This window comes from Lepisosteus platostomus, chromosome 25, assembly GCF_059453375.1.
Source record: "Lepisosteus platostomus isolate fLepPlt1 chromosome 25, fLepPlt1.hap1, whole genome shotgun sequence".
Classification (NCBI taxonomy): domain Eukaryota; kingdom Metazoa; phylum Chordata; class Actinopteri; order Semionotiformes; family Lepisosteidae; genus Lepisosteus; species Lepisosteus platostomus.
Window position 1 is genome coordinate 15633430 of NC_142635.1, and position 23047 is coordinate 15656476.

At 37.5% G+C, this 23047-nt stretch overlaps 1 protein-coding gene across 4 annotated transcripts in view; it reads left to right on the forward strand.

Moving 5' to 3' along the window:
• grik4 (glutamate receptor, ionotropic, kainate 4) overlaps nt 1-23047 on the forward strand; it is a 307117-nt gene that overhangs the window by 131583 nt on the left and 152487 nt on the right. Inside the window, exon 4 of one of the 4 annotated variants that reach the window (XM_088619595.1) lies at nt 4580-4609. The exons of the other annotated variants lie outside the window; for them this stretch is intronic. The gene's annotated coding sequence lies outside the window, so the exon portion shown is untranslated. The remainder of the gene's footprint in view (nt 1-4579; nt 4610-23047) is intronic. 4 annotated transcript variants of the gene reach the window in all.

A 23047-nucleotide genomic window follows, 5' to 3' on the forward strand; every position in this document is an offset into this window, starting at 1 on the left:
GCTTCAACACCTGTTGTCCTTCATCTGCAAAGCATGCATTCAACTCTGAAAGAATGAAGCAGTCTTTGAAGGTAATGGAGATGTTGCAAATTAAGATTTTGTATTTCTCAAATCATGATCTAGGGTTTTATCACCTTAATGGTTGAACTCATTTTGTGAATGTAATTTAAAAAATGAAATAAGTTACCTCTATCACATTTGCCTTAAATAGGTGTTTTTTCATCAATTTGTAAAACTGTAATTAAGTATTAATGAGTGGAGGCTTAAATGGCAGTTACGTTTATATATTATAGGGTAACAGCAGGTTTGCTGATGTTTAATTCTGAAAAATAGTACTTACCGTCACTTTTTTAACACCAATGTCTATTTTACCTCCCCTGTTATCAAATTTACATAATACATGTACCATTAGTTAGAATATGAAGGTCAATATTCTAGATTTTCTGAAAATGGTGCTATAGGTCTGAAAATGTCATAGTCTGTCCTCTAAATCACACTGCAGGAAGGACCTTAATCGGGGATTATGTTTAATGTTCCCACAAAGTAAAAGATGACAGCACTGACAGGCTACCCTTATTAAATGTTGGCAGGAATGCTGTTAGATATCCTACAGCAGTAATGTCACTCATTACTTTCCTGGAGACCTCCTGATAGCCTGCTTTGTGGGAACTCTGTAGAACTCTTTCTACACATTTCCTTTGTGTCTCCCTCCACCTCACTTCAGGTTATTGCAATAAGAGCGAAGTCCTTAACACCACCTGTACACATCACACACAATAAACTCATCATTAATTCATCATTAACCAGATTCTTAATTCTTAATCAGACTTTTCTGAGATTTTCTGGGGTTCCTATGAGAAGATACTTTGTAGGTGGTACTTGGATGCTTTGGTTTGATCAGGGGTGGTACTTGGTCCAAAAAGTTTGAGAACCACTGGCTTACAGTATACAGTTTTTATACAGAACAGAAACTCAGGGTGGGAGAGTTCTCACCAATCACAGCGACGTCTGCTCTCTTGACTAATATGTTTTGCTTAAGTGACACAATGCTCTTAAAGACAAGATATGGCTGTTTAACAGTGAGTAAAATCCGCCTGATCAATTTAAAATAAAATTGCATACATGAAATAATGTGCAATGTGCTTGTACACAAAATCACATGTGCGTGACCAAACACAACTCATATTTATAAGAAAAAATTATTGCATAATGCCAGCAGATGTTGGATAGTTTTTACACAGTGTGATACAGGTTTCCAAAGCTCAACAGTTTGTGTGGAACCTATTGAACCTCCTTTCTCGAACATCACTGATTGCAGAATGTGTGGAGTTAGAAAGAAGAACATTTATATGCATTTATTGATGCCCTTATTTTTATTTTAGTGTTTTAGTATTTTATGTTTATGTATTATACTACAGTTTGAGAATTCCTTATCCGAAATTCCTGGGACCGAAAGTGTTGCGGATTTAGGATTTTTTCAGATTTTGGAATATTTTTATATTTCCATCTATAAAATGGGACAGTTTGGGGATGGGACCGAAGTCTAAACATGATATCCATTTACATTTCATAATATAGCTTATACATATACCCTGAATGTAGTTTATATAAATTTTTAATAATTTTTTAAACATAATACCATCAGAAAGGTAAGATATCAGTCTCCACTTACAATGTCTTGTTTTGATTAAAAGCTTACAGTACACGTACGCCATTGGTATTTTATTTTTTACTATACAGGTATTAAGTTTTATGTAAGGTATAAAAACAAAGCATTGAATATAATTACAGGTAAATAAAATGAAAACTGAAATTTTTTAAAGTAATGTACAAGTACATTTAATGACGCTAGTCAAGTTACACTCATTCATGGAGGTGAAATTCAGATCTCAAGTAAAATTAACGTTTTGTGCTTACTGTACAAAAAAAACAAAACAAGACATGATGATCAATGCTTACAAACTTGAAGATAAACGCAGCCCCAGACATTACAGCTACATCAGGTCCGAGAAACGTGAGGGAGAGGGTACGGCATCGATGACATCATTGTGAGCTGGAAAGTTCGGTAAGTTATTTGCGGAATTTTCCATTTGTGGCGTGTCATGTCAGCATTCCAAAAAACTTTCGGATTTTGGAGGTTTTCGGATTTTGGAATTTCCGATAAAGGATTTTCAACCTGTATATGTTTCGTGTAGAAAGGCATTAGAATGGCACAGTGACTAGCACTGCCACCTCAATTCCTGGAGTACTATGGAGCTTGTATGTTTTCCCTGTGTTTGTGTGGGTTTCATATAGTCAAAACACATTATGGTTGTTTCTAGGAAAATTGTCCCTTATGTGATTGCGTGTGTGTCTGTGTGATCCCTATGATGGAGTTGGGCACATTGTTCATTGGGATAGGCTCTAGCTCCTCCGTGACACTGGATTGAATAAGGCTGCTAAAAAATGAATGCATGGATAAAGGTGTTAACTCGGTAGCTAAAGGGCATGGTGATCAGGGGTTTATAAAAAAAAAACAAGGAGTGATTTTCATTACATTGATCAGTCTGTAAAAGTGGCAGCAGATTTATTATTCCTCTCTGTGCAGCACCACTCAATTCCATCTGTAGGCTAGTCAGTGGTCATGAAATAAGGATGTGAGGTGGGGTGACCAGCCTTTTTCCTCACTGGGTCAAGGATTGAACTGTGGAAGAGGTATGTTGAAGTAGCGAGTCAGTCCTTTCCTGCATGCCTCTGGGGGATGGGAGGAAACTGAGAGAGCCTATTCATATAAATGGGGAGTATGCAACCTCCAGGCATATACAGTAGTCGCCCCAGGCTGGAATTAATTTTCAGGAGGGCAGCAGTTGTTACTTATTTAACAAAATTTAGTAAAACAATCACATGAAACCAGTGAAGACAACTGTAGAAACACACAGGCAACAAAGATAATTCCCTGAGTCACAGGGCTGTGATTAAATACATGACTGTACAAATAGAAAAAAACCCAGGTCTTGCCAACGGCTCATTTTTTCCAGGGGCTACTGTATGTATTGTAGACTCATCCAACACTACATGGTAGCCCACTGTGAGTCAGTACGTACAGTAGCTGCTTATTCAGAGCTATCCACACTAGGGGATGTGAATCCTGAAGGGCTGTGGTCCACATCTGGCCGTCTTCAAAGAAAACTAACTTTATAGATGATAGTCGATCTTTCACTGAGCAGCACTGTCATTGATAGGCTATGGTTAAATGGCTTAAGAAAGGTGTTTTTACTACTCACATTGAGGATGGTTTATGGGCATAACTGAATTTTCAGTATTCCAAAAACAGTATTTTGTTTTATACAGTAAATATGTTAAAATTATTTTTTGTGTGTCAAACTATAAGCAAATCCATAGCTCATTTGTGTTCTGTTTCAGAACAGTTTTTGTCTTCCAGTGCTTTGTATTGGTAGAGTCATTCACCTGGTCATGTAATATAACTTTTTCATAGTTTTAAAGAAAACTTAATACTCAAGCCATCTTCATCTTGGGAAATAATGTTCAGATACAATACAGCTTTAGATTGTTTAATTGTTTTGGTGGTAAAAGCCCTCGTGTGGCATGGTATGGTGGTAGTGACGGGTTGGGAGTCAAGGTGCTCTGAAGAGCCTGTGCTTTTGGTACAACAGATCACCAGGAGGATCATTTCTGCTGTGATCCCCATTTTGCAGTTCCTTGGAACAGGTAGTTCTTGGTTTGAAATGTGATCACACAACAAGAGTATGTGTAGGGGAACCCTGCCTGACCTGGCTTGCAATCCACAGTGACAGCCACTCAGATGGCCTCGTGGTATTTCAGTTTTTATTCTGTTGACCTTTCACAGTGTCTTTTTGTTCTGTGTGTGGAAAGGCGGTGTCATTGCATGGTTCCAAAAACAGGACTCGTGACATACCTCATAAAAACACTGTATTCTATCATTTGGAAGCTTTGACAGCAATCCCTGATTCCGTCATGCATTTGTTTGGTGGACATTAGCTGGAGTGATGCGGAGTGATACAGATTGAGTAAGGATTGGGATCAATTATTACTATTTGTGGAGGAGCTGTGGCACTAATATCTCCAGTTGTCTTATAACCTGTCAATATCCTGTTTTTTATCGTTCACTGAAAAAATATAGAAAGCCAAGGTAATGTTGACAGTTTCAAATAATTTGAGGCATTTAAAAATGATATTGGTTGAATCATATCAAGTAAAATCACTCAATTGGCTCCAAGTCAGAGGAGAAATAACGCGCATTGTTTTTTTGGTTCCTTATTTTTTTAGTGTGTACTGTATGTGTTCTGTGTATGATACAGTGGTGAGGGGCTGTGGAGTATTTCTAAAATGTGGCCAGGTGGTACAAAAAGAAAATACCAGATAAAGGGAACTTTACAGCACCTTTCTCCTCCCTGAGCTGGCCCAATTTGTTAGCTACTGTATGTGCTGTACAGTAACTCCACAATGTCTTTCTTAAAGCACTGAAAGATAAATAAAAACCAACACTGGATATTTCTGGTTGATTTAAAATAGCATATTCTTACATGGCACACTGAATCTGTCAAATTATTTTTTTCAGCATCAGCGAATGAAACACACTCTGATCAAGGTAATTAAAACCGTTAATCCTTCCACACTCCTAATACACTGCAATACTTTAAAAGTAAGTTTTTATCTATAAATAGTAGACAGATGTTTTTGTCTTTTATTTTACTTCTGCATTTCTATTTTCACCTCTCTTAAAGGTAGAATGCCGCAGAAATGGTTCAGTTTGAATTTTTTCAGGTTAAGTGATGTTTCATTAATTAGAATGCAAAACAGATCTGAAGGCTAATCAAATAAAATACCATCTGAGCATGAGATAACTTGAGCATGTGATTAAAGTGGGAGAACTGTGGAAAACGGTAATGAACTCGGGCTTTGAGGTGCAGTTGAGGAGTCATGGAGATTTTTTTGAAAGTTCTTGTTTTTTAAACTATTCTTAGAAACATTTTGAGAGCTTTGAAGATTCACAAGTTCACACATTCCAAAAACACTGAACACTGATGAAAGCTGAATCAACTTCTGCGTTGCATGGATGAATGACTAATGTGAAATTAGAATTAATTTCTTATATGGTTTTTAAATCTCCTTTAAACAAAAAAGGTGAGAGGGTTTTGTTTTGTGACTTTCAAAAATTCAGTACAAACTAATATTTTTGCTTTTAGTTATCAGGAAACCATTCACACCTGGTGGACTTTAGACTTCATATTTCTGTTAGGTTTCTGGAAGCCAGGAGAGAAGCATGTCTTCTTTTCAATACTTCACACACAGCCAACCATGAGGAAAAGTAACAGAGCACAGAAAAGCAGATATACTCATAATCTTAATAATACCCACATACCTTAGAATTTCCACACATTATTGGATTACCGAAAAATAATAACCACATCTTTCCATTATTTTCTTTCTGTACAGTATTACAGCTCAATTAGAATTCTATGAGCTCCTCATGTTTAACGAATGTACACAGCGCTGTGAAATTCAATTTTGCTGCAAATGCGGGCATTTGTGGTCCAGTTTTTGGATTGCACATTTCCTTTTTGTGAAATGTGGAAATTCCACATTTCCTTTTTGTGTTGGGGATAATTACCTCTGAAATGTTGGCAGAAATTCAATCTATTTTCCTTAAGCAAAGTAGTATTTGCATGTGAATGAAAGACGATGTGTTCACAGCGACTCTAGGCCATGGTGAGGTTGGTAATTGAAAACTGTCCGCCTCCAGAATCCAAGCGAAAAAGTAACTTCTGTTAAGAGTTAATCAATAAAGAAGGCGTACAACAAATTAATCATATCTGAAAATTAATATTATGGACACTTGTCTTGATTGAGTACAGTGGCTATGGAATTAATACTTTTTTTTTAAGAAAAAGCTTAAATTGTGTGTCGGAGAAAGTCTCATTAAAACCAACTCTTCATTTTCTCCTGCACATATGGTACACATTCTCCTTACGGTTTGATGTTTTAGAAAATTCCGAATGCTTGTCTAAAAGCCATGTTTAAAATTGTTGGTGATTCAGATAACTAGGCTTTTGCAACGCCAGTTGGTGTTTCCTTAAGATAACATCCTATAAACTGTACACTACACTGCTGGTTATGGCACTATAAACATATTTCAGATTGAATTTGTGTGTAAAAAGCTGTGTAAAAATAAATTTGCATTCCATTACACAAAAGGCATTTTCTTCAGCGGTATCTGTCCATTCAGTTTGCTTTAGATAGTATTTAATCTGATGACCTACAAAGGTAACTTATTGTTCTTGGAATGTGCTAAAATGAAGAGAAGTCCAGTATAATCGAGTTCATTACTCATTTGTCACAAACATCTAGTGCAACATCATTTCTGCCATTGTAACCCTGTGAGCTTCTTAAAATATGAACTACAATGGCAGCTGTCGTTGAAGTACTTAAGATGTGGAAACTGTGAGTTGTCATTTCTAGGGCTTATTTCAGGTGTTCTGTATACCTGTAGGTGACAGGTATAAACCTGCTATGGTGGTTAATCTTCAAACCTTATCAGGTCTCATTGTGTAACATGCTACTAGGGTGATGTCACATCTCACATCTCGGGACTCTTGAGCACTCAGACACCCCTCGGGAGGGCTGGGCTGGGCTGTCCTGATCAAGTGATCAAATACGCCTATGTTGGCGGTTTGACTCGAGTCTGGTGTCTGTGTGCAAACTGAATGTTGCAGAGGCATGGCTCTCTCAGGGGCATGTTGCAGCCCTTGACCAGCAGTTTCCTGTGGGATCCTGAAGGGAACTAATAGTCCCATTTTGAAACAGTCTGTTCCCTATCACCCTACGAAGCAAGACCTGCTTTGACCCAGGACATTGAATAAGAGCTTCAATGCCCAGTAGTAGGAGTATGAGAAAGACATGTCTGTGTGCCCTGTGAACACCATCTGTGCTCCACTATATGCCCTTCTTGTTTTTCCTTCTTCCTCCTCCTTTTTGATTTCCTCTGAGTGTAACTATATTGTTATTTTAGAAACAGGGCTTGCAGTATTGAGTCAAGAAGTTAAGATTGAGATAGAGATGCTTTTATAGACTCTAGAAAATGAAACCTGTGTTCCATTTTGCTGTGCATCTCAACTTTGAAAAACAAAAAAAAGAAAGACGTAGGGATAGCTGGCTAACTTGGGTTTCGTAAGAACATGTTTGTCTATGTACTGTGCGTTACAGTTTAAGCAGTAAGGGTTATGTGGCTCTGTACAGCATTGTGAATCCAATAAAATGATAAGCACAAAGAAGTCTCCATCTGACACCGGATCTTGTATCAGGATAAATTCTGCGGGAATGTATTGATTTCCAGCAGATTGGACAGGGGATATTTGGTGATAGTTGAAGAATGAATCAAAGGAATAGCTAAGATTGAAAGATCCACTTAGCTGATCAGGAGGTCCAGTAGCAGTAATAGCTTCGTCTTCTAGGGGGAATTACCAGTAGTCATGTAACTGCAGAAAATGGTGGATAGTCACATATTGGAGGCTGAATCAGATCTCCAGGCCATTCACTCAGAGTCTCCCGCAGGGCTTCTGTAATCACAGCAAGTGAGGCGTCAACACAGGGAAATAAATCAACAGGGCATGTATTTGCAATCGGGTGTCAAATAGATTAAACTGCTTTAATTCTCTCTCTTTAAAAAGGCTCAGAAAAATACAGGCACAGGAAAAAAAATAAAATGAATCGACAGAACCTCGTCTGGTTTAAAGAGCTTCTGCTTGGAACAGGAACCCAACCAACCCTCTTTGTTAATGTGGGCCTACCTGCCACACCCCAAGATTGTCATATAAGGTATTAAAAAAGAAGCATCCCATTGAGAAAGAGAAGAGCTTAATGGCTAAGACATTAACTCAAAACCCACACAGCATGGAAAATACAGAATTCTGTGTAAATTAGGAGTAGCTAGTGGTAGGAAAAATATCCCTTAATTTCTTGTTATTTACAAGTAGTATACTGTAAGGTGGAGGTCATGGTTGTTGGCGTGTGCTGTTCATTCATTCAAGTGCTGAGAGTAGCATGTGTTCTTCTGAAGCCTTAATTGTCTGTAATGAATTGTTTTAGACTGAAAGAGGAGTATTTCTTTTCTGTAAGACTGTAAGAGGAGTATCCAGATCTTTTCTGGTTAATATGTGATGTATTGTAGTACTATGACTTTTATGAGTGTTTACAATGGCTTTCTTAATAGCCTTTATTTAACGGTTTTACAGTATCTCACCAACACTGTAATATTCAACATACCTATTTATTTCTCATATCTTATTGATATAGTAACCTGATGTAGAGATACACAGTATTTCCTATCTAAATTCTTACAGAACAGTAAGAAAGACACATAAGCATGATCCTTGCTGTTTTGAGATGACTCACTCTGAGAATATATTGATTTCAAAATCCTTTTTAAAGCCAGCTGGGAGTTTTCTGTCCTGATTCATTTACTGGGCTTTATGCTGTATATCTTTCAGTTTTTTCCTTAACTTCTTTTTTAAAGAGGACGTGAGGTCCAAAGTCCAGCAACAGCTTCCATTGTTTAAAACTGGCACATTACCATCTAATATTGCTGAAATATTGTTTGTGTTTAACATTCCACTTTCCGAATGTTCGGAAACTGCTGCTGATCCGGGTTTAGTTTTGCAGTGGATGCATAACAGTTTTTATGGTCTAGCACAGTTGTCAAAAGGCAATACATGTGATTTTAAAAAGTGTTAATTGTATCCCCATCTCTCTCTGGGACATTACACTGAGGTCCTTTGGTCACGAGACAACCCATGGACTGTCTCTCAGAAATGGGGAGTTAACCTTTGTCCTGGCTTATGTCCACTCTGGGTTTGAATAGCCTGGCCTCCCTTAAGTTTTTCCTTTATCCAAGTGATGAAGCAGTTTCTTACTTTTCTGCTTGATGTGCTGTGCAGTGGAGGGGCTGCTGGTGCAGAATGGCTACTACGTGTCCCCCAGGTGGGGCTGCCTTCAGTGGTGTATGAAGTGGGTCCTCTTCCATGTAAAATGAAAAGTGCAGTGCAAACGATATCATTTCAATCGTTAATATTTCTTCATTAGACCAGAGAGAATAGAGAATAGAGGCACAGTGTACTCTCTCAACCCTCCAAATCTCTTCACTGCTCTGTCTAGCAGACAAAGATGGAGAAAACAAGACAGTGTTCAAGTGCCAAGTGGCTCAATGAGATCTGCCAAGAGGAGTGGAGATAGATTTCCCCACAGGCTTGTGAGAAAGACTTGTACAAGATGTGTCAAGCCGTCTTGAAGCAGTACTAATAGCGAGGTCAGTCCAGATATTAATAATATACTGGATGGTTTCTGGGACCTCTGTGTGCATTTTTTTTCTTTATTTGGAAACCAGAAGAATGACTTGTTTTCTGAAAGGAGTAAAAATAAATCTGAGTTTTGAATATAACGTGATTTCTCTCAGGCAACCACATTAATGATACAATGTCAATTCCTACCTCTGATGGCTGACATTGTTATCCAAATAGTCATCGTTTGGTACATGCAGTAACTCACGTAGAGTGTGGAGTGTGTTATCAGATGATTTGACAGAACCTTGGGAAGACTGGCATGAAATAATTACAGTGACAATTTATTTTGCAAACAATTGTGCACAAGAAAGATGGCTCTATTTCTATATACAGTTAACCTTTATTGTACACAGGACATTGCTGGGTAAAGGTTTATTTCAAGGTGAAAAGAGACAATGTTTCAGCTCTGGAGCCATCTTCAGGTGCCTGAAGAATTCACATCTGGAGAAGACTCCACAGTCGAAACGTTGTCTCTTTTCTTTATAGCATGGAATAAACCTTTCTCTTTTCCCATGACTGGTTCAAGCCTGTGATCAGGTTCCTCACACAGCAGCATCCCATCGCTGGAGCATCAGTGGCAGTAGGTTCCCTTGAGCTGATCAGGGTAGCTCCGCAACTGTAGGGCCCTCAGGTACGTTTTCAGGTGTTTCCAGAAATCAAACATATTTTACAGAACACAGTCACGAAGTCTCAGTGCAGACAAAAGGAAAAAAAAAAGCATCCCTGCAATCCTAACCGTTGTATCTTCACATCACTGCCACCTTCTCAGCTTTTTTTTTTAACACTCATTCTTCTTTTCTGTGTGAATAGGAGGGCAGCCAACAGGACAGGTGAAAATAAAAGAAAAAATGGAATTGGAGCTTAAAAAAAAACAGTGATAAGAATGAACAACTTCATTTTAGGACGGGGATCTCCATCACTAGAGAGCCCGAAGACCGTTAAATCTTAAATCCTGTTTCTAGAGATTGGCAAAATGTTCAGGTAATTAATGAATTAGGAATTGAATTTGTCCTCTTAAGAGAACTATTAGAATTTAATGTTAAAATTTAACAGCATCATCTTAATGCTAAATAAGCTAAATGTGATCCAGATCTTTTGCGATGGGTGTCTTGATAATGAATTTCAAACCTGTAGGATTGGGGCTTTCTGGGGCACATTTTGGAAACCCCTTATCTAGTGCAAACGGGTCAGGATAAAGAGAAACAAAAAGGACAAAAGATTTTTCTGGAACTAAATGAGCACAATTTGGAGCCAGGGGATGATGCGTCATGGAGCTGCACAGTGTGACAGTGACGGTCTGCGTTCTTGGCTGACCTTTGCAAGCAAAAACTCCTATTGCTGCCCAGCACAGCACCTAATTACGGCAATAAGATCCTGGCAATGCGGTGACTCGTTTAGGCAGCAAGAACCGACAGCAGTGGGACTGCACAATCACTGAAAAGAGCAGTGCAGAGCTGGGATAGAGCAAGACACCCTTTTCTCATCAGCGTCGGGAACAGATCAAGGTCCTGTCATAACCAACTCATAAAGCATTAGCGTAGCTGAGAAAGGGCAGCAGAATTGGGCCAAGTTAAATACTGTTGAAGGCCACATTTAATTGTATGTCACCATATCTTGATACTTGACTTTTTAAAGAGACTTTTTGTACAGTATATATATATAAAAAATCAATTTCTGCATATTGGTGTGCCAATACTGATTTTATTTAAAGGCAAGGATGTACATTTGTGGCTGGGCTAGGTATTGAATTGCAGTTGAAGAAGGGAGGGATTTTGATGGAAACAGATGGGTCATGGGCATTTTGAAAGAATATTTTCTAGTGGTTTCCAATACTTTGTTCTTTGAGATGTTCTTTGACTTTTGCCTTTAATTTTTTTTAATATTGCATCTGAATTTTATATAAAGCAGTGCTTTATCTGTGCCTGCATGCCTGTAATTTAGAATATACCTGAAGACCTTTGTTCCAGCAATTAAAAAAAACCCTATGAGCGTGCGTGTCACTGAATCCTTTGGAAAAGTGAGCATAGGAAAGCAGTGCACTCGGACTAATAAAGGAACAATTGTAGATACGCATATATTAATTGTGGTGATAACGAGGATATTTTGCAGCTCATTATAAAATTGACCTGGTGTCTCTTTTCAGTTGCACATCTAATTATCCGTATGTTTCAGTCATTTTTAATGAATATCAGAAAACCGCTAATTATATGTAATTTATGTTTGAACTTTAGCAGCATTTAGAACTTTTTTAAGTACAAAATGTTTCCTAAAAATGTCAGTTATAATTTAATTAATTTCAAATTCCAAGTAATGCCAGGAAACGAGATGAATGGGATTTGACACCCTTTGGATTCTGTAGAGGTTTGCTCAGTTTTCAAATAGACTTAAGACACTGGCCACCATATTATTGTATAACAAAAATCACATTCCTTCAATTACACCTTTATGCTTAAGAACAATATTTTTTGGCACAACATATGTGGAAGCGTGTCCAAAGGTCCATTTGTAACCAACTGATAATATAGTAAGAATAATTCACCAGTTTAGAATCTTGGAATTCAAAGTTAAATCTGTCCTGAGAATTATGGTTGACTGCGAACATTAAAAAGCAAATATATTTGATGCTGTATGTTCTACAGACATGACAATTTTTCTGTCAATTTAGCTTAAAGATACTGTTGAAAACAGTTACTGTATGTTTTATTTTAAACCTAAACTAACTATATTCCCACTAAACAGGCTTGTAAATGTTATTCTCAATTATATAGTTGTAAACTCAAATAATTTTAAATGATAGAAATATATAGTATGTATACATGAATTTCCGTATGAGTTTATTAGAATGTATTAACTGCCCTGATGTGAAATACATTAAAGACATTTATTTAAAAAAATCAATATAGTAAAATCTAAGATGCAGAGGAGGCTAGCTGACCTGCAGTGAACCTTGGAAATCGATGGGAGCTTTGGGAATCTCACTGGGTCTTTTTTTCCACACCTCTGTTTATCAAAAGTTTTATACTTGTCAGTTGCCCTTGCATCAATAACGCTCCATTTCTTTTTTTCCCCATCATTAGCGTTCACAAAAAAAAAACCTCTCTTGCCCAAGTCAGCAAAGAAAGTGACTCAAGTCCCTGAGCACAAAAGGCTGCAATTTTCAGGCCCCAGTGTTCTGAATTCCAGGTATCCGTCACTCCTCGTTCTAAAGCCCTTGAAATGCTGCGGAGGTTGAGTTTTGTTCTTTTGAACCTGTCAAGCTGTCTGAGCAAACTGGCGGCATATCTGAGTGTGACGGCTGCTCACAACCGTGCTGAGCCCAGGGCAATTAGCGGAACGAAAGAAGAGCAGGATTTGATAGACTCTAATTAACACCCAGTAATAAAATACTGCTGTAACATGGCGGCTCAAGGCCCTTGCATTTTAAACAGGGAGATATTCCTGGTTTGGCATTGTGCTGTAGTGCTTTGCAAATCATCAGGTTGTAAAGAGCAGCAGACGTCTGCATTCTTTGCCGTATAAATTATTGCGCAAACTTTAAACTAGGAAAGCCATGTGATGTGTCCATCTATCCATAATTACAAAAGGAATGCTAAGGGTTTTGGTTATAAGAACATTTTTTCTCCAGGTGTTCCTTGCCTGAGGAAACTGACACACTTGAGAGATCCCACTAAAACATGGGGACTGCTTGTAAACTTCACACAGGAGGATTTCAGTCCAGAACCAACCCCAGGACACAAGAGCTGTAAGGCAGCCATACAAACTGGTACACACCCACAACACATTTTTCTGAATTTAAGAAATTTGTGGGATTGGGGCTGCAGGTTGCCCCGGCACGTGATTCTCTGGCCAAAGATTATCGACAGGTGGCACTTATGGTGCATTAGTTGTTAGTGAAACAATTGCTTTATTTAATCTTTCTACTGTGCGTATAAATCCCCTTAATATAGAATATTAATATGGAATTTTTCAACTAAAGGGATATTTTGGTAGATGAGCATAAAAATAACAGGAGCATAACATCTCTGAAGGTCATATCGTCATAAAGGATATTTATTTAGAAATATAAATATACATACTGTACATGCCTATTCCACTTTCTTCGTAAACATTTTATGCATCAAAGTCTTTATCTCAGTCACTTATAGGTGCAGCCATTCAAAGTTCGCAGTACAAGCCTGTACCGAACGCAGCTCATACGAACCACCACGCAGTACTGATGTAGGTGATTGGTTGGCCAAAATGACCGATAGGGGCACTCGTGGTGCATTGGTCGGTAGTGAAAAGATTTAATCATTTAATCTCTTTACTGTATACATTTTAATCCGCTTAGTATTGAATATTTATATGGAATTTTACAACTAAAGAGAATTTTTAGTAGCTGAACATAAAAAGAAGAGGAGCATAACACATCTGAAGGTCATAAATGATAGTAATGTAGGAACATAAACATTATGTAAACTGTATATTGCTGGTATTTGTAGTTTAAAGAAAAATGACACACCAGTCTTCCATTTCTCCCTAAATATTTTAACATCAAAGTCTTACATGTGGTTATTATAAAATATTTCTGCATAATTAAAATATTTAAAGGTGGTAGGTTGTGTACTTTTGTCCAACTGAACAATCTTGCTTTCATAAAATATATACCAACTTTTTAATGTATATGATTTACATGCTGTAATACACAGTTTAAATTTAAAAGTCTAAAGAGTATACAATTTAAATTCTCAATTGAATAATGATTGTCCTTCAGTAATGATAGGGATTTGAAACCGGGTGTTTTCTGGTGACAGCTCAAATGCTGTACAGGTGAGGTTAAGCTTTATTAGCCCCACCTGTCGGTTTTACAAAGTGGTTCCGGATACTATTTACATAATATAATTTGCATATGGTATATTGCAGTATATTGCGACATGCCCACCGTGTTGTACCACAGCGTACCCCACTCGTTTTGAATGGCTGCATCTGTATTGCGGTTATTTTGGAAAAGTTTTGACATGCTTATTCTGACTATATTAAGTTTATATACAGTACTTTGTAAAAAGTTATAATGCCATATTAAGTTTTTTTAAAAAGCTGTAAAGTACTGCATTATCCTCTGCTCAATCTGAATAGGTGGATCTCCATACAGTATTGCATGTTCTAGTGTAAATAAACTACTTCATAGTTTATCCATAATGACATTTAACATTTTATTAATAAAACAGACATTTGAAGGAGAAAATTACATTTGAAGGTGAAAATTGAAGCTATTCATTTTATTTTGTTTGCATTTCCTCCATGAGCTTTCTGAGTATTAATTTGTGAGCAAAATGTAGGAAATCCCCCCCCCCCCCCCCCCAAAAAAAAAGTTAATTAAATCACTTGTTTTAAGACTACAGTGTCGAGTGTAAGAGCCTGTACAGCAGATTTCTTGGTTGCAAGCATGTATCATAAAAAACAGCAATTGTCTAGTTTAACACTGGCCCAGGTAACATCAGAATTTGATTTTCACGACCATTTGATTTTCATGCCAAATTTCAAATTATAAACTCGATTCTAGTTTTCACTGGGTTCAATGAAGGAATACCTGTCACATACAGTATAAACATGCTGTCAATTGTTTGGTCCATAATTTAGAGTTTGTGGAGTTTAATTGACCCATACGGACCATTTATTTGTTTGTGTCTTTAGTGGACACCCACCACATTAATTCATTCATGTGCTTCCTGTTGAATATTGATATAACTGTATCCCACGGATGTTACATGTGTTTCCGAAGTGCAAGACTTGGAACAGATTTTGGCCACAGCCAAAGATTTCATCGACCCAGGATTCTTGAGTAATAGCCTCAGCAACATGGCAGTATGTTCCAGACCTCACCACCCTTTTGTAAAGAACTGCTTCCTGTTCTCTCTTACCCGTCCGTGATCGTTCTTAATTTTCACTTGCATTCTCTGGTCCTAGTTGCGTATTCTGCATGTGTTAGTTGGCGTGCCAGGTCGCCCAGTTTGTCCTGTGTTCTCCGTCATGACGGTTGGGGGATCCTAGAAAGGATGTGAGTTTATGGGAAAGTGGCAACAAGTGGCGAAAGTGGCGGGTCCTGACGATCCATGCATCTCGCTGGTTAATAGTCATGCTGGTCTCCAAAGAGCCAGCCATTGATTTCCCATTTGTTTCATCACACCAGTCCTGTCAGGGCCCTGCGGCACTTCTGACATCAGCTAATAGTGAAGAGGTGAAGACGACGGGAGGGGGGCGTTATCTTGTGTCTTCTCAATTCGTTTAGAGTTTTTATGATTTTTACTCGCACACAGTGGGGGGAATGCAGATTTGGGGAATATGATGTGGGGTGGGTGTTCGTCCTTAGAAATCAGGACAGATGTGAGGCTTTCAGGTGCCACCTGAATTTCAAGGGCACGGCGCATTAAGAAAAATGTCACGAGATAAAGAACAAAATAAGAGTGACAGACTGATGCATGGCAGGAGGAAGCCTGCTGGCTATGGCAATGTATATTAACCAGCCAATCAATCCGCTGTTTTCCTGCAGTCATTCAGGAACAATGAGGGAGCCAGGTCTCATCTGGCAGAATGTGTTTTTTTTAAGAAAGGGTGGGATGTGTTCACAAATCCTTTTATATATTATTTTCTATATAATAGTTTATAAATATTTTATTAGTTTTTGTTTGATAAGGGTTTTTGTTCTTTAATTCTTAAAATCTTGGAAAAACTATTTTTTCTAAAATGAGATGTCTTTGTTAAAGATGACAGAATAAGTCTATTTCAGCATTCAAAACAGTGATATAATTACAGATTTATTGGAAACCTGCAATTAACAAAAGCTTTGCAAAGTTCCCCAGTAAAATCAAACACAAACTGTCCAGTGCCAAGTCACTGAAACTGTGATGTGGCTCGGAAGTATTCCCTTCATCTCAAAACACATCCAAGAAAAAACGTATCTGAATTTAAATAGATAGATAGATAGATAGATAGATAGATACTTTATTGATCCCGTGAGGGAAATTGCAGTGCAACAGCAGCTTAACACACACAACACAGCCACAGTGTAACGAATTATATACTAATAGTACAATACATACAATACAATACAAGAGTTACTCACAGTCCGGACACACAAGAGGAAACTAGAACAGAACAGTACACAGAAAATCGTATCACACGTATGAATATAAATATAGATGTAACCATAGATATAAATATAAATATAAATGTATTGCACAGGTCCCTGGCATATATTGCACAAAAGTGGTTGTAAACGGGAAAAAGAAAAAGAAAAAGAAAAAGAAAGAGAACAATCAGAACAATCAACAGAGAATAGTGAACAATACAAGTTTTTGGCTAAACAGGAATGCTCTTGAGTCAATGCTGTGGAAATCTTTGGGAGAAATGGGATAATGCCATTTAAGCATGACAGTAATATAAGAACATTTTTCACTCTCTTCATATGTATTGAATCCTTATTTGATCCCGTGTGTGTGGGATGGGTGACGTACAGCTGTTACAAGAAATGACAAGAAATAGTCTAGGGATGCAGCACTTTCAAAACTGTTTCAGATTCAGACAGTGTAGCTGTGTGGGAATCGGGGGGAGAGGAAGGGCACATGGTTGTCGATAGCCTTAGGAAATACAGGCTGAAACAGTGATTTCAGAGAAATGTTCATGCCATGTGCTCTATTATGGTTTCAAAATGATAATCATCAAGTCCAAATGTTTCTAACAGTTCAGCAGTCATATGTGTGACTGAAAAATCTGCTTTTATATTTACATCCAAAACGAAAAGTGGGGTAACAGTAGCTCTGAAGACATAGTTTATCAGGACCAATTCAGGGTGTCTTTTTTTTTTTACAACTAAACCATTTTCCAGATAATTCACAATGAATGCATGCTTTCTGTCTCTGAGACAGCCCCAAATTTAGTAAGCTCAGAACAATTTTGCAGAGGCGTAAATCAAAGCCACAGTTACAGAATTACATAAAAAGCTATCTTCAGAATCAGTTTTTCATTATTTCTATTTTTGTTTCTAATGGCTGTCAACAGAACAGACTGCACTACGGAAATATCAAACTGTCAAACACAATTTACTACCCATCAAACAGTTCTTTAAAAATGTCCTCAGGCCCATTAAAATTGCTCGTTGAACCAAAAATGTGTCACCTCACCATATCGTTTATTAATATCTAGTCATAACTGATATTAACGTCCAGTTTTACTTAGCATGACTAGTCTTTAGCAGAGGCCGTGTGTCCTGAAATGACCTGGTGCCTGAATTTAACAGAAGACTAAAATCATGACAAACCTGTTTCAAAATCAGTTGGAACAACAAATATGGTCTGAGTCTTTAAAGCATTTCTCTCATATACAGTATACTCAAAAGAAATTAAAAGCAGCTAATAATTATGAAGGACAGAAACGAGGTTTGGTAGTATTTGTTTAAAATCCCCAAATGCCTCTAGGTTGCAGGTACTGTACTTAATTGAAAATATTTTTGCTTAAAAAATAAAATACGGTAGTTGGATGTAAAACCATCAACAAATTCTTCAGTATGTTTCTGAAGGTTGTGGAGTGTAAATTTAAATTAAAAGCCAAAGAGGTCTCATTTTCAACAAATGTCCCATGTGCTTCAATCTGAATTGACTCTGGGAACTCCCTTCCACGGGGGACTCTGTTTTCTATGTATTGTATTCTGCTTCACCGTTTCCCATTTTGAACATACTGTATGATCCAAGCTGGAAGAAGCTGTGTTGGCTGGTGCCAACAGACCTGTGTGAAGATCGTCTTCACAGCTTTAGCAGGAATGACACAGAGCAAATCATGTGCCAGAATATTTATTTACCACGTGCATCGTTTTTTAACTTATTTCATCATCCAGTCCTGCACAGCTTAAAAAACTTTGTGAGACCAACTTCCCCCTCCTGAAACTCAAAACAGCCCCCAAGCAAATAATAGCAACCTGGAGACGAGAGAATTGGAGACAAGGATTGTTCTCTACCCATTCCCAAACCACTTAATCCCATGTTAAAGTGCCCCTGAAATACTTCGCAAGAATAATCTAATGCACACTGACAAAAAGTGAAACCTTGGAAACAATCAACTGTAGGACCAAATACCAAAGGGGTTTGTAACAATTAGCTCTTTTCTTGTCACTGGTTGTTGATTGATTGCGCCAAGATTTGTAAACGTATTGCCTTCATAAAGATACCCACTGGCCCAATCAAGGTTTCTGGTATCTAGAAATGTTTCTCATAGTGTAATAAAACCACACTATTGAATAACTAGCCTGCTGAGTATATCTGCTCTTTCAGTGTAAGTGTACAATGTATTTATTGAAGTTTGAAAGACATGAGTATGTACAGTATTCTGTCTATGACTCTGCAAGAGGCACCTGAACAGACTGAAGTTTCATTCAGACAAGTGAGCATGTCTGGAACACATGCTATACCTAAGACATAGGGAATTCATACCCAAGGGGGTTTTTGTCCCATTATAGATAAGGCCATAAAATAACCTACTGTAGCTGCCTGCTACTTCCAGTTTGAATAGTAGCACTGTGGCGTAGTGGTTCAGTTCTTTAACATCTTTCTATTTCTTTCTTTTATGTACAGTATATATAAAATTGCACAATGTATGTATTTTGTTTCTGGATGTCTTTATCTTTTGGGTTTCAATACAGTGTACTGTAGTTGTGAGAAGATAGCAGGAACAGAATCACATGTTGCTGTTGAATGACCCTTCATTTCCCTGACGTTTGTTTATTCAAAAAGTGAGATACTTAAAAATGTCAGTTTTGTGCTTGGTATGTCGTGAAGCTTTGCGTTTGGAACTCAGAAGTGCCGTTACCACTGCTTTCGGCCTGCTCGTTCCCATGGCATCTACTTCACTTCCTCGGTTCTGTGGAGAATGTGGTCAGCCTCATCAACATTATTTACGTTTCCACTGCAACATAGCAGTTGATGTTCCAGTGGCAGGAAATGCATGTAACGTAAATCACATACCCTTGTGAAAAATTAGTGTGAAGCCAAAAGGGTAAATTGTCTCACACTTCCAAGCTCCATGTGGGGTATAAATCTTATTTGTGCCTATTTGTCAAAAACAACACTTAGATCTTTAACAGCTATCTGCACTTGCAAGTACATTCTGATCCCATTTCAGAATCTTTGAAAGGCCTTTCCTTAAAATGTCGCTTTTGTCTGCGTGATCCAATTATTTGATTACAAAGAATTGCAGTGTCTGTGAGAATGAGTATCGATAATTTGAGTAATTTAGATACGTTTAAAGAACTTGAGTTTGGAATCAGTGTTCTCAGCTAAGAGAAAAAATTGAGGAAGGTATCTTATGTTTTGATGTACCTTTTTAGCTCTTCATAGTGCTGATTTTTTAGCTATCATCAATTGCGAAATGAGACTTTGGGAAAACCTGATATTAATTAAGTTTCTTCTAACTACAAAGAGGTTTTTTATGCCACTGAGTCCTGTCCATGAAGTTCTTCGCTAAATCATTGTTTTTGCAACATATTGCAAGATGTTCTTTGTGACCCTAATGAGACAAAACTGTTTAAGATGAATTAAGCATTTAATAATTTTGTGAGCAAAGAAATACTGTAGGACTACACAGTGAATGGTGGGATAACTTTTCTTAGCTTGAGTTTTTATGTCTAAGTGTGTTTAATAAGAAATACAAGCATTGGAATTGCTTTTGATAAGATGTGTATACTGTAACTGTAATATTGTTGTGCAATGTAAGTCGAGCATGGTTGCTGGAGCCAGCAAAACGTGTGTGGGACAATGTAATCTTGATGTCACTATGTGGTAAACCTGCCATTTCTCTTTTTTGGTTTTATTTTATTTTGTTATACTTCCATTCATTTATGATCTAGCAAAGCATGCACATTGATTAGATTTCTATTACATTTGGTAGGTGTCACTTAGTCATGAAGATCAATGAGAGCATTTAATTAATGTGCAGGCACTGAGGTTGCTTCAATCTGGGAACCACTTTTCATTGAAGTGCATTCATTGGCAGCAGCCCCTCCATCACCCCGACTTGAAAAGTGCACCCTGTGTGATTAGTAATGATGTAGTAAAATGGATTATGTTGTAGGGGAGTGTGAAAATCACAGCGAGCTTCAGTGTTTCTTTTTTCAGCTTTAAAGAACAATGTTGTCTCTAAAGACAAAGGGAAAGCAATGTGCTGCACATTGAAACCAATGACAGCTCTAAACTCTCAGAGCATCAGCCAAATGCATTTGTGTAATCTGCAGATAAAGTGAGGCTTTGCAAAACAGCTGTTTTTTGTCTCATTTTGTATACTGGAGGAACAGCTTTTAAAGGGTTTTTCTGAATTGCTTTTGGACTCTCTGAAGATCTTCATGAGTCTCTAAGCTCCTGTTTCAGGACTACAACTGCAACACACCTGCGTATTTTAAATCTAATGGTGACACATTGATTACAGCATAGCAAACAACTTACAACTATTCTGTCTGCCATCCATTAATTTTTTAAACATTGCAAGGATTAACTTGCTGTGCAAAAGTTAAAAGACCTTGTTTTATGTGTGTCTAACTATTTCCTTTGAAAACTAAATAAGATGAGATGCAGTGAGATGTTCACAATTAAGTAATGCTTTGCTTTCTGCAAACATGAACTGCACTATGTTTATGAGCTATAAATATGTTTCAGGTCCAGAGATGTCACTTGGCACGTTGAGATAGGTGCTTCAGATTTCTTTGGCCAGTAGTTGCCAAGGACTCTGAACATCATTCAATAGGGATACCTTTCCCATGTTGGAAATGCTTTGTACACATACAATACGAGATTAATTGCCAATGCCCCACTGCTGAGCAAGGTCATTTGCTTTGTACTTCATGTCTCTGTTTTATGGCCCTAAATGTTCATTGATCTCTTTCTGGCAGTCCCTAGTAATGATAAAAAGAAACATTTATACAGTGTCAATTACTGTCCTCGGGCTCTGTACAGATTCCTGGATCAAGGTGGATAATACAGGCTGCCTTTGGGTGCATCCGGAAGGACAAGGAAGCCTGATCTCTGTATTAGCATTTCTACCTGTGCCATTCAGCTAAATTTTAATCCCAAGGAACTTTATTCCTCCTTCTCCAGCCTTGTCAAGGGATAGGCAGCTCCAGTCCCTTGGTTGTTGGTTCTTGCAAGTTTCCAAGGATATCAGAGCACCTGATTGTAATTTGGTAAGCAAGGTCCAAACTCTAACTAGCAAACAATATGTAGAACAATGTAATCTTGGTGTCACCATGGGGTAAAACTGCCTTTTCTCTTTTCTAAGGTTGGCATAGTTTAACGTGTCCAACTCATAAGTCAGGTAAATTGTGTTTGTCTGCTCTGTTACCACCTCAGCAATAAGTTCACTTGAGAAAATTAGTGTTCTTAAGCTCATATAAAAACACTTGCTAATCCTCTTTTAAAGGGGAGATTTAGTTCGTTTCAGATTAATCAATCATATCACTTTCTGAAACTGGATTCTGTGGCTCGTGAAGAAACGGTTGTACATTTAAGGCCTTCTGCCAGTCTGGGAAGTTTTCAAAATCCTAGCCAACAAATAAGCAAATGGAAGAGCATATACTTGTTCAGCTACCACCAAGTCATAAGAGACTGAAAACCGCAGTTAGCCTACAGTCCCTGAAGAAGAAATTCCTGCACAGATCTCTTATTCGTTAACTTAGGTTTGGCTCAATTGAATTATTGTACTAACAGCAGAGGGGCTAAAATTTATTATGACACTTTTATTGTAATTTTGTACCCTTCTTTGTAATTTAATGTATACAATTGTTCAGTAAAATGCAATTTCCATTTTTTGTCTTCTGGGAGGAAAAAAATGCATGAATGGCTTTAGCACTTGGAGCCTAGCAACAAGTTTCACTGCTTGTTTAAATAGAAAACAAATATTCCATTAAAAATCCAGGAGTAAACAGCTCTGCTTATTATTTTTTTAGTTTGTATGGAAAAGAAACATTAAATGCAGGTAAATGGTTTGGAAAATGTAGAGCAGCGGCCTGATTTTCATCAGAGGTCATTTTCCAGTACTCACTAGGTCCCAGCTTGCTTAGCATCTGAGATTTAATTAGATCTGTCCTATTAAAGCAGTAATGCTGATGTCAAATGTAGAAATTCAAAATTGAGTTTACAGCTCTTTGTATCTTCCTTTTATGTTCCAGATTAAAATTCCTTTAATGATTGGTGACTGGTTTCTCTGTTGTACGAGGGTGGGTTTCAGTTGGGTAATTTACTTGTTAGCCATTTCTGTGTAGTTATTTCTTTAGTTTTCTGAGAAAGGATTACCTGGCATGCATGGTGAGCATGACTGCTTAGATAATGGAGGCTATCCGTATCTATTGGTCTGTACTAAAACTATTCTTCAGCATCATTCATCTCTGCTTTCAGCAGAACCACTGAAGAATAAATAGAAAACAAAACCATTTTCTCAGTTAAAAAATTCAAATTCTTTTTGTTGAGGATGAAAATTGACTTAATAAAATACAAAAAACTAATTTTGTAGGAAGAAACGTTCCGTTTTGCAGCCTATGCTTGTGAAATCTGAAATATACTAAATGTAATTGCTGTAATCTCCATTGTCAGTGCAGTGAATCCAGATGGTAGCCAGTTTTCATCCTTGTCTTCTGTTACGTTAACACAACATTTAAAGAAGTACAGTAGCTTTTTTTT